Source organism: Amblyomma maculatum, chromosome 3, assembly GCF_055883805.1.
Source record: "Amblyomma maculatum isolate TAMU_Amacu chromosome 3, ASM5588380v1, whole genome shotgun sequence".
Classification (NCBI taxonomy): Eukaryota; Metazoa; Arthropoda; class Arachnida; order Ixodida; family Ixodidae; genus Amblyomma; species Amblyomma maculatum.
In genome coordinates this window covers 87,396,147-87,415,338 of record NC_139346.1, presented here as the reverse complement: position 1 = coordinate 87,415,338, position 19,192 = coordinate 87,396,147, and the positions used below count along the sequence as shown (strand labels likewise).

Here is a 19,192-nt window from a genome sequence, read left to right as displayed (position 1 = left end):
TGCAATGAAAGCCAATCGTTAGCCAATCGACAAGCCAATAGCGAGGATGGCGCTATTTAGCGCCATCCTCGCCCATAGGGAAGCGCGGGCGCTTGTCACACTAGCCAGTATATTCTAGGCACTATACGCTATACGCGTAGCAAGCGGAATGTGGCCGCGTTCGACGTGCATATAGCCATGAGCCTGTATATCGACGTCCGCCGTATCTTTACGAGAATCGAATGGATACGTCGGACGTACCTTTAGACACTTCGTTGAGTGTATGGGGCCGTGCAGGTATAGTGCGGGGGCCCAAGGGGAATGTATGCCCCAAACTCTTTGTTTCAATAAAGTCATTACTACTACTTGCGCAACCAACGAAGCGTTTCGGTTTTGATTGTGCTGAACTGTTGGAAGGTTGCAACTAACCAGCGATTTTAAGATTTTTATGTTGTGCACAGCTACAAATTTGCTGAATGTGGCGCCTGATATTAACTACATACTTTACACAAGCGTTTCATTGCTTGTTTTGAACAAAATGTTACATAAAACAATTGTAAACTTTATTCACGGCCGGTCTCGAGGGAGAGAGCGCTTCTCTTCTCGCGCGCTCTCCCCCGAGACCGGCCATGCTTTATTGATGTAGCAAGCAGCATTGCGGGGTGCATCAATAGTGTCACGTGGAAAATCACGTGGGAAAACAAAAACGGGAGGTGTACAAAATTAACTACTTCCGAACCGGGGGCGGCAAACGGTATGTTTGTTATGCGTTACGCAAATGAATGCTTGATATTTTCGACTTTGTTTATCTTTCTTTGCCAAAACATAAGAGCGGAAAATCTAGCCGAGAAGATGTTACGTGCGGTTCGCAAAGCGTCTTGTGCAGACATGGTGGTTCGGGCTCTTGGATCCATGTGCGGGCCTAACTTCATAGTTTGACAGCAGAGCTAGGGTGGAACTTGAAGATATTCTGCAGTGAAAAGACCTTACACATTACACCACTTCACCACGTTCATTGCGATACTCGTGGCACAGATACCACGATCGATCTGGTGAGAAACTGTTCTCCTGAACATTTCACCGTAGCCGCCGTTGATGTGCTTGCTTTGTCACTCGAAAGGTTCGTCGAACGGGCTGTAGTTTTAAATTTACCATCTACATACCTCTTGTGGACCCGGTGCGTTTTTCGCCGGTATACACAGGAAAAGCCGGATAGACGAGAGAAATATTTTTCTAGTATGCGCGGGACGACTAATTTCCTAAACAGTTTTACCAGTGCGTCCAAAATGTATGTTCATCACGCGACGTCGTTGCCGACGTATTTGTCGTAGCAGTAGCAGTAGCCAGATGTGACCAAATCGAATTTGATACGGTTGTGCAACGTGAAATTGCGAAAATAGTACAGTGGCGCAAATAGGAGTGGCTGAATCAGGTGATAGACTACGTGATGGCGTCATATGATAGATCTGCGTGGGTTGGGCTGCGGCAGGGTTGCAAGCACAATCAAAACGTAAACGCATTATAAGCAGAGTGCTCTGCTCTGTGCACGAAATATATAACCTAACATCTTGAGTCATCGCCTTCCTCCCCTTAATCAAAATATCAAGTCAGAACCACCAAGTCATCGACAGCACCTAGAAAGCTTTCCGAAGATGTGCTTGCTCGTCCGTTTGCATTACTTATGACTTCTTATCTGCTTTCGACATTTGCCCTTTCTCTTATTGGTCGCTGTTTTTCTTTTCTTTTTATCTTTTTTTGTGTCTTCTTCTGATTTCACATTTTGTTTTTGTTTTTGTACTGCACTCGCTTTTGGGCACAGGCTGATCGCAGTCACGGCTTCGAATTGGGCTCTTCTGGAGCTGCCCTTGCATGACACAAGCTGTGGATTTCGTAGACAGTAAAACATTGTTTAGTCTTGCGAGCAAGATAAGATCCCGCGTGACTATAGATTGTCAAACCGGACTAGATTTGCAAGCTTTTTCTATTTTTATTCAGTCCCGGAAGTTTGAAAAATGAACCTCCTCAAAATGAACGTGCTCGGTTTTATGGCTCACATGGCTCACAATCTTTATTGTGTGTGTGTGTGTGTGTGTGTGTGTGTGTGTGTGTGTGTGTGTGTGTGTGTGTGTGTGTGTGTGTGTGTGTGTGTGTGTGTGTGTGTGTGTGTGTTTGTGTGTGATAGCATGCCTTGCAGTACACAACGCTTATTTAAGAAAATAGGTACATGCCGGATTCCTAAACGAAATATACTAAGTGCCAGTGATTGGTGGCCTTTGCTAGATTGCCTTTGGGTCACATTTAAAATTTCGCATCCCCATACGGGGACACGGCGCCTAAAGGGAACATCTTTGTTGAACGGTCATATATATATTTTTTTCAGCCTAATACTTTATGCTAATGAGTATGCATGAGGTAATAGACACAAATTAAGGGATTAGTGATTAAGCAAGCAGCACTGGGGATGTACTGAAACATGATTCTGCAAGGGGGAGCAACAGATGAAAACCAGTATTGTCAAATTGTCATACTCCCAAAGGGAAGTTTAAGTGTCCCCAGATTTCTTTGCTGTCCTTCATTGAAGTCTTCTAGCTCAGGAGCTGTATAATGTAATGGCATTGTATTCTTGTGTTGAGTTACATATTATTGTAGTATATTTTGGCATATTATTCCTTATGTCATTACACTAGCCGATTTGTTTGCATTCTCCTATGTATGTCCACTAGTATTCTTTTGTGTATTTTCTTAGTACTTCTTGGAGATCCATATTTCCACAGTATTTCATAAATAAAAATACCTCTTTTTCAGCTCTTTTCAGCTCTTTTTCCACATTTTTGAGTATTAGTTATTTGGGTTTTTGTGCATAATCTTCTCTTTAGTTCCCATTATATCAGTTTACTGATTTCACTTTGGTATCCATTTTGATGACCACACTACAGGCTGCGTATTGCTGGGCCATGTAGCCAAGCAGTATATATTCCTGACTGCACTTTTTTTTTTTGTATGACTCTCATCAGTCTAGTTACCGTGTTTCAATTGTAAAGGTTAGATAATATACTGAAATAGTATTTTGAATAGAGTATAGGATTTAATAAGCCATATAGAGAAAATCTACTCCAGGAAAACCATTATTCAGCTGTGCAAGATTACCTTATGGCAACATTGCCTTTGCCATCCATTTCATAGCTAGCATGTCTGTGGTTGGGTCAATGACTGTGCCCATACAAAGAACTTCTTCATCAGAAAGGCATTTATGTTTATAAGGTACGCTTGCAAATAGCCGCATTTTGTTTTTCTTCAAGTGCCTATAAAGTTGTTAAGCATGTAATGCTGGAATAAATGTTTGGCCGCATCATTTCTACTGTGACCTGTGGGAGCATATTCATGACTATCTCTTTAGACTTTAATATGAATACGATTAGTAAAGTAATACCAAATTCCATAAGGTATTCACTCTATGTAGACGACCTTCAAATAGCCTACACATCATGCAACATGTCCACTTGTAAGAGACAGATCCAATTAACAATAAATAAGCTAACAAAATGGGCCAGTGAAAATGGTTTTAAATTTTCTCCGCAGAAGACAGTGGCAGTTATGTTCTTGCTCAAACGAGGCATACAGCCCAATCCTACCTTACACCTAAATGAAATAAAATTGCCCGTAAACAATAACCACAAATTCTTTGCATTGCTTTTGACAATAAACTCACTTTTCTCCCCCACATACAAGCACTAAAGTAGAAAGCGTCCAAATCCCTAAACATCCTAAAAGTCCTTTCACGCAAAAATTGGGGATCAATCTGATAGGGCATGCCTTTTGCATATATATCGCTCTGTTGTGCGCTCTTCCTTGGACTATGGAAGCATAGTTTATGGATCAGCTGGGCAATCATATATTTTAAAGAAATTAGACCCAGTGCATAACTTAGGCCTCCGCCTTGCTTGTGTGTCTATGTGGAAACTAACGAGCCTTCACTGAAATATAGACGAGCTTTACTTACATGCGCATATGTCCTCAGAATAAAGTCACAAAAAAACACCTGTGCTATTCAATAGTCACAACTTGCCCCTCAGAGTCATTTTCACAAATAGGCCTCAGTCAACGAGGCCATTGATAATGCGGTTTGAAGAGATATGTTGCAAACTCCATATTGTGGACACATTACTGGATATCGCTCAAAACAGCATCCCTCTACCGGCATGGTACAGTCTTCCCACAATCTGTGATCTCACTCTCACACAGTTTCCAAGACTAAAACCCCACAGGAGCTTATTATTCAGGAATTCCTTAAACTTCAGGAAGAATACAGAAACTTCACAGGGTTCTATACCGATGGATTGAAAACAGCTGTGTACACGAGAAGTGCAGTCGTGCGAGGAGATTCAGAGGAAATAATAAGACTTCCACACTGCGCATCTATTTTCACTGCTGAATCCCACGCCATTTCTGTTGCCGTAGAGAAAATAATTAAAGAAAATGTTACAAACAGCACTATTTACACAGACTCCCTAGCCGTCCTCACAGCTCTAAATCTAAGAAATGCAGCCGCTCCTTTACTCGGAGACATAATACACAGTATAACTACAGCCATTGCTCGAGGATATAACATAAAATTTTGTTGGGTCCCGAGTCACATGGGCATTAAAGGCAACGAGAGAGCAGACACATGTGCTGCTAAAGCCCGTGACAAGCCAATGAAAAGTGTAAACATACCCTAAAAAGACCGTATGAAACTTGTACATCACAAACTAAAAGAAAAATGGCAGTCTTCCTGGAATAGTAAAGTGGATAACAAACTACACCTAGTAGAGCCCATTTTGGGAGAATGGATGTCGTGCCGGCATCAGGAACGTTTCATAGAAGTAATACTATGCCGCCTCCGCATTGGACACACACACCTGACACACAATTTTCTGCTGACAAAAAAAAACAACAAACCTCAATGAGAAAAATGTGGAGAACAATTAACTATTAACCGCGTCTTACTATCATGCACAGGTCTCGAAACACTAAGAAACAAATATTTTACCCCATTTTACAAATAACACATTCCTTTTCAGCCAAAACTGATTTTAGGCGAAGATGGACTTGTTGATTTGTCTTGTGTTTTCAGTTTTCTAAAAGAAGCAAATGTCTTATACAAACTGTAGAATAAAACAAGTGTCCCCTCCGTGCCGATCTGCGACTCGTCCGCTGTTTCGCCCCCTTCGCCTGCCGGCGAAAGACGCCGCCGCGGGCGAGTGGGGCACGGGATAGCGCGTCAGCTACCAGGTTCGCTCTCCCCTTAATATACTGCACCGAAAAGTCGAAATGCTGTACCAGGAGAGAATGGCGCACCAGCCGGCTCGCAAGTTCACGGAGCCGCATCAGCCAACTAAGCGCGCTGTCGGTGCGGTTTCCAGAGGGAGCCCGGCCGACGCCTCGCCGTTCCCCGAACAGAAATGACTGCTAGCGGGGTACGGGTGCTGTTGTGCGGAGATGCCGGCAGCGGCGGCGTCGCGCAGATTGCTTCCGCAACGGCGTAAAGCTGAAACAGCGGAGGCATATGGTCAACGGTCGCACCGCAGGGTGATCCGAATAACCATGCAGCGTGTTTCAGTGCCTTTGCCGAGTGCCGCGCAGGGGGCGGCAGGCATGGCGCATGAGCTTGATCGTCAAGGTGACCGGCTCGGCCGATGTGCTGTCCAACGACTCATGGAGCCTGGGTCTATTTACGTTGGGCGCCAGTTGTGGTTTCTACGTGGACATAGGCCACCGACCACCGCGGGTTCGAGCGTCGCGCGAGCCGAAGCCCCGATCAGCCGTCGTAACGCGCACACTGATACACCGCAGCGCGCACTCAACCTCCACAGGAAGGAGAGCACTTCGCTGCAAGGACACAAGCCTCCAAGTTCACAAAGGAGACGTTTATTGAAACGCCATCCTCCAGCGGCACACACACACACGCACACACATGCACATATTGTGAGCCTTCCGTGGATGTTCTTTAATTTGTTCATTCCATGATCTTCCTCTTTCATTTGTACATACCATCATCATCCCGTGGCGCCGACTCCGGCACGCGCCTGGGTTTTTGTCATCGGATTAAAAACGCTAAACAAGGCATCGCTGGCCTTGCCGTCATGACCTTGCCGTCTCAACCTAGCCTTCTTTCACAAGTGGTGGAGGTCAAATTCGATCCCCTTGCTGCCTTGGGCCCTGCCTCTCGCTGGAGCTACGTTCCGGTCGCCGTTTGGCAACTTCCACCATAATCATGTCCACCGAGAGCAATCCTGTGGTATTAGAGGACATATATCCCGCTTCTGTCGTCGCCGCCTTCAGAACGAGCGCCGTGGTTACGACACCTTCGAAACTGACATGCCTTCAACCTCATATTATCAACGCCGGTCTATTCCAAGCCCACCTCGACGACCCTCCCCACCTCCAGTATCTTCCTCAGAGCCTCGTGGGAACCATGTACCCCGACGCCAGTCCACATCCCCATACCGCCGCTCAGCTTCCCCTCTCCGCCCCACAACCATTCTCCCTGTCCGCCATCCGGAAAACTAGTTTCCGGAGGTCGAACTGCACTCTGCGAACTTACAAAAGTCCTCCTGATCGCCCGTATAATGTGATTGCTGTTATCGCTGAAGGTTTACCGGTCGAAGCTTTGATTGATACAGGGGCTGCAATTTCTGTCATTCACGCTGATTTGTGCTACCGTTTGCGAAAAGTGACAACACCATATGATGGGCCTAAACTCCATGGAGCCAATGACGTCCCTTTGCGCCCTTCAGCGAAGTGCACCGTACGAGTTGTTATCGACGGCATCCGCCATCATGTGCAGTTTGCTGTGCTCTCACCTTGTGCGCACCTGATGATTTTTGGATGGAATTTTTTGTCAACCGCTTCAGCGTTAATTTCTTGTGGTGACCGTGTTATCCATATGACAGACAGCGATTTTTCATCTGACTTTTCTGAACAACATCATCCTCTCGTTGCCGCCACTGATACTGTTTTGCCTCCTCAGTGCGAAAAACTGCTTACTGTTGTTTCTGACCACATCACTGACGGCGACGTACTCATAGCACCATCATATAGTCATCTTGCACACGGCATCGCTTTCCCGTCAAGTCTTGTCCGGTTCCACAACGGCTCAGCGACAATACTGGCCACTAACATTTCACGTGAATCCCTCGTGCTCCCAAAAGGAACTTCTCTGCATTGCATGGTGGATGTTCAACCTTTTTCCCTGATGGTGCTCACCGCCCCTCCGCCTCAGCAAAGTGTTTCGTCAGACGTCTCTCTTTCTGTTCTCGCAATGACTATAAATCCTAAACTCACGCCGAACCAACGCCAAGAACTGCTGACATTGCTTTGACACCACCAAGCCATTTTTGATGCCACTTCCACACCACTGAGACGGACTAGTGTTGCGCACCATCGCATCATTACTGAAGGTAACTCTATCGTTCGCCGACGGCCTTATCGGGTTTCCCTCTCTGAACGAAAAGTAATTGAAAAAAATGTAAATGACATGCTCCATCGCAATATAATTCGTCCCTCAACAAGCCCATGGTCCTCCCCAGTAGTGCTAGTTAAAAAAAAGGACGGCTCGGTACGCTTTTGTGTTGATTACCGCGCACTCAACAAAATTACCCGCAAAGATGTATATCCGATGCCACGAATTGATGACCCCCTTGACTCTGTCCAAGGCTCCGAATATTTCTCGACCTTGGACCTCCGCTCAGGTTATTGGCAAATACCTATGCACCAGGACGACAAAGAAAAAACCGCTTTCGCAACACCCGATGGCCTTTACGAATTTAATGTTATGCCTTTCGGACTTGGTAACGCACCAGCGACATTTGAAAGAATGATCGATACTGTGCTTCGTGGCCTAAAAGGGAGAACCTGTTTGTGTTACTTGGACGATATTGTTATCTTTTCGGAAACCTTTAATGACCATCTCACGCGCCTGAATGAAGTCCTCACCTGTCTCGCTTCGGCAGGCCTTCAGCTCAACACCAAGAAGTGCAACTTTGCACAGAAGGAAATTAGAATATTGGGACATCTGGTCAGCCATGACGGCATTCGCCCAGATCCTGAAAAAATAATCGCGGTCTTGAACTTTGCTCGTCCACAACGGACTACAGATTTGCGCAGTTTCCTCGGCCTCGCCTCTTATTTCCGGCGTTTTAAAAGGCATTTTGCAACTATTGCTGCACCACTTCATGAGCTACTCAAAGCACGCAGCCCTATCGTGTGGACGGAACAGTGCGAAACTGCTTTTAATGACCTAAAGCACGCCCTCACATCAGATACTGTTCTTGGCCACTTCAGTGACAGCGCTCCAACTATCCTGCACACCGATGCCAGTGGTCACGGTATTGGCGCTGTACTTCTGCAGCGTGATGCAACATCGCGTGAGAAAGTAATTGCCTTTGCCAGTCGGACTCTGACTCCAGCTGAGAAAAACTACACCATTACCGAGCAGGAGTGTCTTGCCGTCGTCTGGGCTGTCCAAAAATTTCGCTTTTACCTATACGGTCAGCACTTCACAGTTGTGACCGACCACCATGCTCTTTGCTGGTTTTCTTCACTCAAAAATTTGACAGGCCGACTTGGCCGCTGGATTCTACGCCTGCAAGAATACCATTTCGACGTCACTTATAAATCTGGTCGCCAACACCAAGACGCCGACGCTCTCTCTCGCTGTCCCCTTTCGGAATCAACTTGCTGTTTTTCTTCCCAATGCATTTCCACCTCTGACCAGAGCCGACCATCTCTTTGCCCGACGTATATCACAACCGTTTGTTTTGACGACTCTGAGAACAAGCACGCTCTCCGCTCACAGCAATTAGCCGATGCCTACTGCCGTCCTATCATCGACCGCCTTATCGGCGCTTCGGACCCGCCCAATGCTAGGCTTCGCCGACAGCTTCGCAATTTCAAGCTCGAAGATGGCATCCTACTCCGTTACGTGTATTGCCCTGATGAAACTCGCTGGATCCCAGTCGTGCCGCGTGTGCTTCGCCCACGTATACTGGCGGCTCTCCACGATGACGCTACTGCAGGTCACCTTGGGTTTGACAAAACCTACGACCGCGTGAGAAAACGATTCTTTTGGCCTGGCTTATCTTCCACCGTTTCCAAATACGTCGCGTCCTGCCCTCTGTGCCAACGTCGCAAACGGCTGACTTATTCGCCCGCTGGCCTTCTTGGAAATGCGTGCTCCTTATTCGCCGGAATTGCAGACCGGAACCCCGCGCACTCGCACTAGGCCTACTCGTGCCTAGTGGCTAGAGCGCCCGTGTCGGCTGCGGGAGGTGGTTAGTTCGAAACCCAACGCCGGACACCCACCGGTAAAAATGGGTACAAGCGTCAACCGGTCTGGTGCTCGGCTTTTCTAGGGGTGTGCGTTTGGGAGAAGCTCCGTAAATCCCGCTGCGCGCGCCTCCTCCGCAGTGGGCCCAAACCCAGTTTCGAACCTCGCAGCCTGCAAAGGTGGTTCAGTTTGTCTTGCAAAGGTACTTCCTTTGAGCCTCACCTGAAGTGCTCCCTTAGGGCCTCAGCTGCAGCAGTCCTAAAAAAAGCCTAAAGTCGTAAAGTAGCCTCCTTCTTCCCACGTGCAGCTAATGATTGGAACGTCCTTCCCCAGCATATCGTCGACATCACCTGCCCTTTTTTGTTTGCTAGCAATCTAAACAACATTTTTTTGTATATGATCACATATATTGCATTGTCTTGTACCTTTTCTGCTCATCCCACCCCTTATGTAATACACCGCGAGGGGTCTTTAAGGTAATAAAATGAAATGAAATGAAATGGGACGACAGTTCGCCGCCGACTGACATTTCTGGTAAAGGTCATTGGTGATGAGAAGAGGGAGCATATAAAGTGCAGCCGCTTGTTTTGCCGTTTTTAAAACAGTTAGGCTACAGGTAAGCGAACCGGTGCAGGCCTTTAACTTATTGGATGTCAAGTTGTCGCTCGGCCTGCGATCTGACCAAAACAGATAAGGCGACTGTCCGCTTATCGGTTCCATCGGCGTCGTGGGCCGAATACCTGACACTACAAGGACAGGTGACCGTTGATCGTGCTGGCGTCGTAGCCGGTGGAACGCAATAGTGCAGTGTGTCGATAAAAAAGGGAACCAAACCGCGCAGCACACTGTGACCGTGTCTCAACTACACCGTAGAAAACTTACTTTACTCTAAATCGTATCTGTTCAGTAACATAATCAAGCATTTCTGCACGAGGATGGGCCACTATGTCATTCGTGCTCTAAAGAAAAGGCGTGTTCTTTGATACTCCAGCCCGCCATGTAGACGACGTTCCGCCGTCTATTCTCTTCCGACGTCACACGAGCATTTCAAAATGGTGATAGCTGTCGATGGGAAGAAGTTTAGGATTTAGATTTCAATTGCATATTTTTTGTAATATGCGCCGCGCGCTAGGCAATAAGTCAGTACGAGCAGAATCACATAGTTGTATATTATTTACAGAAGTATACAACGGCAATACATCGAATGACCTTGTCATTGCCCCTTAAAGCAAAGACAATCCAACATATCGGGGAAGTGATTCAATCTTTATTGTGTGATAGCCTAATCTATTTTAAGGCGTGGTATTTCTCCACGGGAAACGGTAGGTACACTCCGTTGAAGACAGCCACTATGTTTTCGCGAAGGCGGTATAGAACTTCGCTATGGGGAACAGGCTGAAGCAAGGCAAGCAACTCCACAATTTAGTGCCTTGCAGGTTCTGAAGCTACGCTGCTTGGCAAAGATAGCTTCGGTTTACGATGTCCATGATAATTGCTTGGCTTTCTCACTTTGGGAGACAATGAGATCGGGATAAGGCGTTCCTTTAGGGCTTCCTTTCTTTGCCGTTCGTCCAAGGTGGCCGGATCCGGGTGTTCCTGGTGTTGGGCTAATATCTCTGGCAGCCATTGAATCGCAACCCCGTTGATGAAGCTTAAGACTGTTAGGGTGATATTGAGGGCTAACACGCGCTGACTCGTAGCGAATGCGCTGATCATTGTGGCTAGGAGAACAGCCACGCGACCGATAGAATACGAAAGGCAGAATCCAAAGCTCCGTACTTCCGTGGGAAACACCTCTGCGGTATAGCCGTAGTTGACGCACAGAGCAGCAGCCGTGGCGCTGAAGACAGTAAGTGTTGACAGCGACATCGCGATGCTCGACTCCAGTGCGTAAGAGACTGTCTGAAAGACGCTGCAGACAAACAACAGAGCCAATACAGCGGTCAAGGTCGCCCTTTGGCCTCGATGTTTCATGCCGTAGTAGACTGTGATGAGTACCATAATCTTGAACACATGTGCCAATACATCCCAGTGGCCTTCCAAACTCCCGCGAACCATGCGTACGCCATGGTACGCAAAGCTCACGCCAAACCAGGACACAAATATAAATAAGGCGTAACGGCCAAAGACGCCCGTATGGAAGAGACGCTCGGAGATACTTGTCCTCATGCCGGAGGTTGTGTGCCGCTTTTCCAGCTGTTTCACGAGCGCTCTGAATGTGGATCTTGCTTTAGCCGTATCGACGCCGTTGGACTTTACTGCATGAAGCATGGTGTGCTCAGCCTGGTGAAATCTCCACGTGGAAAGCTGCCAGACAGGAGACTCATCCATGGCGTAGCACCATACCAGCACGATTGTCGATGAAAAGACGAGAAGCGCTTGTGAAAGCCTCCAAGATGGACTTAGCGGTGACAGCAGGGAATAAATAGCAGGTGTCACTGTGGTGGCGATATAGGCGGCGAGAAGTATGTACAGGGCTCGGTGCTCGTTTCCGGTCACTTCGTAGAGGACAATAAAATTGAGCACACTGGTTGCACTCGCACCACCGGTGACAACAAAGCGGTTCATGAGAAAGACGCCGAAGGCATGTGTCGAAGCTGCCGCCATGCTGGCGAACAATGTGGCGATGGCACTCGCCAGCATGACCGGCCTGCGTCCCTTCAGGTCAGCGATTACGCCTGCCACAGGCACCAGACACAGAGATCCCAACGTGCAGACGGATTCGGAAACAGAGCAGCCAAGTGTTCTCGCACACGAGATCCCACATGCTGACGATGCTGTTGCCCACGTCCGCAGTGTCGTAATCCCATCGATCACAGGGAATTTCGTGGCGCTCTTCTTGGCTCTCGTTCTTAGAGAAAAAAAAAAGAAAGCAAAAGAGAAGCGATTAAGTGGTGTTGGCAGAACAATTGCCGGGTGAGGTAAAGAACTGCTTAAATATGGGCGAACATTAGTTTTATTGGTGGAACTGTTAAGGCTTGGCTGCATGTGAGCGAAAATGAGAGCGACGTGACAAGGCGGCGCGGCGAAAGCGATCATCGTTTGCTGTGTCGCCTTCTGGATAAGGTACACGCACGCGACATCGCCAACAGACGGACGCCCGAAACGGCGATGACGCTCTGTGTTGCTGGCATAATACACCACAAAACTAGCTACAAATGGAACAACAGTGATAACGATTGCATGAATTAATGTGCTTATCGATAACATGCAAAACAAAATGTACTCACAACAAAGCGTAATTGAATCGTTTAACATTTGTTAAGTTGCGCTATATACAAGTGGTCACGTGAACTTTTGTCTTTTTTGTCGGGGTTAGAGGTTCGTTGAATCCTTCGCGATTCTCCATTGTTGGTACAAAGCGAGACATTTACGCCGCAATGCACAATCATAACCCAACACTGCAGAAAAAAGAATGCGTGTGAAATGAGCGGCAGTGACGTACGCTTCGTGTTCATGCTAAGTGCTGATCACGCATGCACTTCCGGGCCAACGAGCGAAATTTCCAATGTCGGAAGATGTGAGCGACGAGCCAAGCGACACATGCATTAGTGTTCGTGTTAGCCTGAGTTTTCGCGTACATGTAGCCCAGCCTTTATCAGTGTGCGGGAACTAATGTGGGCAGAGTAAAATCAGTGGTTGAGGTTATAAGAAAGTAATAGAAGGAGTACTGGCGCTTTAATGAAATAAAACTAAAATATTTCTCTTTATAAGCACCCCCAGAAAGTAGCAATTATCTAGTTTCGTAAAGTTAAAGACTGCGAAACAGCCACAATTGTACTAAGCTATTTTGCTGTAGTGTTTCACCGACATAACGTCTTAGAAACGGGAAAAGTAAGGGCAATATCAGAACCAAGAAGTTGAACACCGAGGAAAATATTTTTTGATTTCAATGTGTATTTTAGCCCGGTAGTGATTATCTCTTTTCTAGACCGTTCCACAAAAGTCTGCACGTCCTTATATGAGACCGCCATACATTAGCAACAAAAATGACGTCGACCTGTGCGGCCGCTCATGGTCGCAGATGCCATGCTCGCGACGGCCCCTGCTGCTGTTGCCACAAGTGCCGTTGCAAACGAAACGTGCTAGTTCAACCTGTTATCCTGGTCCAGGAGTAGCAAACTCTCTGTAATTTCGATGTCAACTACTTAAAGGCACCTGGCGACTGAAGGAGACTAAGGTTATGGCTCTTGAAAAATGGCTCTCTGTGCACGTAGGCGGCAGGCTGCGGTGGTCGGCGCTGATTTTGCTGCAATGAAAAAAAAAAAAAAAAAAAGCCGGCGTTCGGTCGATTTTTAAGTCGCCACCATCGGGAAGTGCTCCTCTGTCGACGGTAAGTTGGAATCGCGCACGACAACGACTACAAATTTTTTTTTCATCGATATTGTTGCCAGGGCAAGGATACGACTGTTCAAAAGGCTTTCGACCGGCCGTTATGAAAGTTTTCTGCGCAATCGTGTTAAATTTCAGAAAATTGCTTTTATGCAAATTTCATACGATTAACGTGACAGCGACCCATTCAGGTAACAGGTAATTTATATACACTGAAAGCGCCAGGAACAATGACGTAGCTTCTAATAAACTCAGCTGTAAGTTCAAAAGTAAGAAATCAAAAAGTCACCGTGCGAGAAGATGCAAATTTCTAGATATTAGGACTGTGCGGTTGGGGAAAGATTGGAAAGGGGAGGTGTCATGACGGGACGGTTTCTGCGCGAAGTAAATATTGCGACAGGATATGAAGGCAGATTTCTCACCGGAATTGGTGGATTGTACACTGTGCACTCGCTGAAGCTGCCGTCGGCCAAAATTGGAATCGCCACGTTCTTCCACTGCTGGACGGACAAGTCGCAAATTCGAAGGCGGCTGGCACCAGTGGTCGACAGGCCGGCCGATGAGGCGATAAGCGAAGGAGTGCATCAGAAGGACGGTCGTGCTCAGTATGGCGCATAGCAACACCAATAGCTGGAACCGTCCGTGACCCAAGATGATATAGACGTTCTCCTGAATGATGGCGTGCGACTCAGCGCCCACGAAGCCTTCCAGGGGAGACGCAGTCCCAGGTTTGGAATCAACGCTCGGGCTGACAGCTTCTTTAGGCTGCATAGTCTTATACGGTCAAGGTTTACGCCGTCGGAGTGCCTTCCGGAGCAGTATTGGTTGAAGCAACACCGCAGCTTACATGGTGTACATCAGCCAGAGCTTCGACCACCGTGACTCAGGATCGCATAACAATGTCAGTAGTTCGAACCCCTTCGTGGCTGGTAACTTCGAGTGAAGTCCACGGTCAGCTCACGGAGTCGGTCTGGAAAGATACCGCGCCGAAAAGAGATCGCCGTTGCAGAGCTTCCAAGGGGTCAAGTATTCCAACGTCGTTAGCTTCTTCTTTAACGCAGGACGTTTTGTGCACGTGGCGCGTGAAAACTGACGAAGCTACATTGGTTTCTTCTTTACCATCATTCATCGCAACCTTGCATTGATGATGCATCTACAAGTAAATGTGCAATTTAAATTCTCTTGTAGTGAGAGCGCCCATGTGCTTGCCCAAGCAGATGCTTTTGCAAACTGACAGCGGGGAGATATCTCTTAACCTTTACCTTATTCAACGTACGTATAAAACCGGATTGTAAAATGTTTAATGAATCCTACCGAGCTTATAATAAAAAAATCAGGGTACATATTGGTCTGCTCAAGATGTTTATAAAAGATGACAAACATGTGAAGCTTCTTGACAATTTTGATGGGATGCATATTCGAAATAAAGTAAAATATTTGCATTGGCAGATGGAATTAGAATTATATCTATTATTTAATTTTATTATTCTTTACTATCGTTTTGTCTAGCCGCGTGGGACAATATAACAGAGATCAAATATACGATGATAATTATACTGCGAAAAGTCTGCAACGAAAATAAAACAGAAGAAAATTACTCAGAAGAAGGAACAGGAGAAGGAAGACTGAAGCTCCGGTCACTGCCCTTTTTAGAGGATGATACTTGCAGGACTCGCGAGTAATACGTGTCGTTATCAAGGGATCGATACAGTGAACCACTTTCAGCTTAAAAGCATATTTTGACACCAAAAACGTCTGCAAGAAAAAATAACTGTGGTATGCGAAGCGCATGAACCTTTTTTTTGTGCATTACAGCTAGAAACTAACCAGGACGCAGTATAAAGCCAGCGTTCGCTGTTTTATTTTGCAGATGCCTAGGCAATCTGCCTAAAGCAAACGCGCAATCGCATTCGTATGCTATTGCGTGCCACCATCCTGAGATGGCACAGAATATAACAACAAACTCTTTGAAGTTGATGCGTCCCGCTGTCTGTACTAGGTACGTATCATTGAGGTTGTTGTGTTGGCACAGTATGTGTTGGCACAGTGAAATTCATTATGAAGGTTCCTGAATAGGTACCACAGGGCTAGACAGAGCCCTTTTTTGAATATCCTTACCACAAAATTTGAGCCCAGCATTGAGGTTAGTGCCTACCCAGACAACACGCAGACGTCTCAGGGACATCGCAGGGATTTCGATTACAGGAGATTCGGATGTCCTAGGGAAGTCAGGAGAAGTCCCACAAAAATCCCCAAAACATCCCAATTGAGACAAGAAGTGACTTCCTCAGGATGTCCCTAAGAATATCGAGGTGGGACATGTTTAGGGTTTTTGAGGAGCTTATTGGGACATTGTTTAGGAGATTTTCCTCAACTTATTCTAGGGCCTGCCTTGCAGAGGCCTCGTAAGAAGCATGCAATTATGTTATCTTCCAAAAACCACTTGTTTCCAGTTCTCAAAATAAATCTCAGCTCATGTTGGTGTTATGAGCAGACTCAAGTTGCCATCTTTAATTTGTATTAAGGTAATTGGGCAGGGACGATTTGAGAAGAATTGGAAGCAGTGTTGAATTCCAATGGGAAGGCCGCTGGGCTGGAGTTGACATTCTCAACATTGCTAGTTACAATTATTTTGTGTTGAACTAACAATTTAAAACATATATAATAATATTTGGATAAAAACATGTTACGTACTCGATTAACGCCCATGTGCAAAGCAATATTTGGGGGCATTGAACACTGCATGCTGCAGCCTCTACTATACACATTTTCTGCATATGCCTATATACTGGGGGTCGTATAATATGCATAATAAGCACACAGCGGAAACTTTGCGGTTCTTGAGAAATTACGCACACAGAACTGACGCACATACTCGCATTCTGCAAAGATAGAGTAGACACAATTTTGAGATTACCACACTTCCCAAGCACTTTTATATATACTCCACAACAAGGGTGTCCTGATATGTGCAAGATTAGACTGCATATGTGCAAAGCTATATAAAAGAATCTCTTAAATGGTTATATATTTTGTTAGCAGTACAGTTAACCAAGATCACATAACGCATTCTGTTAATTGAGCGTCTTCATTTCTTTGTCGACAATAAAAAATGCACAGTGGCTTAGCTGTAGTTAGGCCTAGGAGATTGCGAAAGCAATATCCTTGGCTACGCCATTTCTCTTCATTGCCGTTCCTTTTCACTTTCTTGAGCACGTTGTAACCGTCCAGTTGCATTCTTGCGCTCCGCACTGGTTAGAGAGGACCTCCTTGATAAGTATATACAGGGTTTTGAATATTTGGGGGTTGGGATTTAAAAAATTCCTATGCAAAATCTACTAACCCATTCGAGCTGAAATAACGTTCACAAAGTAGCAAAATATCGTCTACATTATCTGATAAGTGATTCAACATCGCTACTTGCCTAGATTTCTCGAAATCGAGAAAAAACTGCTCTCGGTGGCGTGCACAATTTTCGCAGATGAGAGTCGAAAAGCTATTTTTACATGATGCGTCATCTGTCGAGCAGTGAGACAAGCTCCATCCCGGCCGTTGGCGCGCTTGCCTCGCTGCCCGACAGATGACGCACCATGTTAAAATAGCTTTTCGACTCTCTTCTGCGAAAATTGTGCACGCCTCAGAGAGCAGTTTTTTCTCGATTTCGGAAAATATAGGCAAGTATCGATGTTGAATCACTTATCAGATAACGTAGACAATATTTTGCTACTTTGTGAACGTTATTTCAGCTCGAATGGGGTAGTAGATTTTGCATAGGAATTTTTTAAATCCCAGCTCCAAATATTCAAGACCCTGTAGATGCAGAGTCCTCACCATTCAGAGCAGACATTAAGTCCCACCCCAGTAAGTCTTGTTCTGCTTCGGTACTGAAGAAGAAGCACCCATTCGCCGAGCCACATCTTGAGCACGTCGCCTGGCTAGACGCTCTTCACGTTGTTCCTCTGTCTCAGTAGCTCGCTGTCGCTTCCTGGCTTCACACTGGCGAGCCGCCTTCTCCCTTTGCTTCTCAGGCAGCATGACGAACTGTCTTACAAGCACTGAAATGGCATGCTTTATACAGCGCAGCCTCCCCTCCTCTACTTACCGAAGAGAGAAGAGAGGCGCAGTGTCTCTATGGAAGACGACACCATAGATGGATGGATGCAATATAGGAGCGTCCCCTTTGAAACGGGTGGTAGCAGCAGCTATCATATTCTTTTTCTCCCTATATCTTAATTATTGTTTCAGATTGGTTAACCATACCATCATTCTATTTATTGAATTTTTGTTTCTCTATTACTAACATTATGTCACTTTTCTGCTTTTAAGCCACCAATCTTCCAGTCGTTTTTTGCTAGCTTCCACCGCCGGTTTATTCACCCAGTTACCGGTATCTCAACCCCAGAGCTTCAGGAAGAGTGACTGCGCCTGCATCGACTTACGGATGGATACCATTACATTCGAGTATAATATGGTCAATTGTTTTACTGGAGTTACCACATACAGCACATGCGGCATCTTCATTGTTAAATTTCTTTTTGTAGCTGCGTGTTGCAAGGCACCCTGATCTAGCTTCAAAAAGTCGGGCACTGCCTCTTGAGTTATCAAAGAAAGCTTCCTTCCTGATCTGCCTTTCCCAATTTCGGTACAATTCCACACTGTTTCTTTTCCATCGAATTTATCCAATTTTTACCTTCTGTGTTTTTCACCTGTTGCTTAACGCTCTTTATTTTTTCGTCCTTGTGACCAGTATACTTACTGGTTAAGTTTCCTAGTTCTTTTCCTCCATTGTGAGTCAACGCTTTTTAGGTATAGGTATTTAAATACTATTAGCTGCTCATCTGTTACTGTCCAATTTCCTCAGGCGTTACTCATATAATATTTTACTCTGAGTTTCCAGTACTTCGAAAGATGCCCAGCCCATATCTCTCTGTACCACCTAATTTGTGGTTTTGCCGTGGGCACCTAGTGCTAATCATCCGACGGCTCTCTGATTTATTTCCAATGCCAGCTGTACCTGTGATTTGAGGCACAAAACCGCATTTCCGAAAGTAAGCCCGGGCACCATAATTCCTTTCCAAGTACCCCTCAAAACCTCATACCCGTTGTATACCCACAATGCCCTATGCTTCATTATCCCGGCATTTCTTCGCCCTTTGTCCTTAAGTGATTGCTCATGCTTTCCAATGTATGCCAATCCTTCGTTTCCCAATACCCCGAGATATTTATATTCTGCTACTCTTGGTATTTCATGGCCTTTTATTTTAAGACCTTGATCAGTTGAGCTGTTGAAAGTCATCAGACTCGACTTAATTGCGCTAAAACTGAAGTCTAGAGCGTCCCCTTCGTCTCCGCAATACTTAACTAGAGTTTGCAATTCTTCCTGACTCTCAGCTAGTAGCACAATATAGTCTGCATACATCAAACTGGGGAGGCGCTGCTCTACCTCCTTTCCACTTAATCTATATGACAGGTTAAAACCTAGGTTACACTCTTGTATCCTCCGTTCCAGGTTATCATATAAAGCATGAACAGCAGTGGTCATATAGGACAACGTTGTCTTAATCCTTTGCATAC

The 19,192-nt window shown here is 46.0% G+C and overlaps 1 pseudogene; it reads right to left on the bottom strand.

Moving 5' to 3' along the window:
• Positions 1–907: 907 nt before the first annotated feature.
• LOC146195197 (solute carrier family 22 member 7-like) lies at positions 908–14,389 on the bottom strand (annotated as a pseudogene).
• Positions 14,390–19,192: the final 4,803 nt, after the last annotated feature.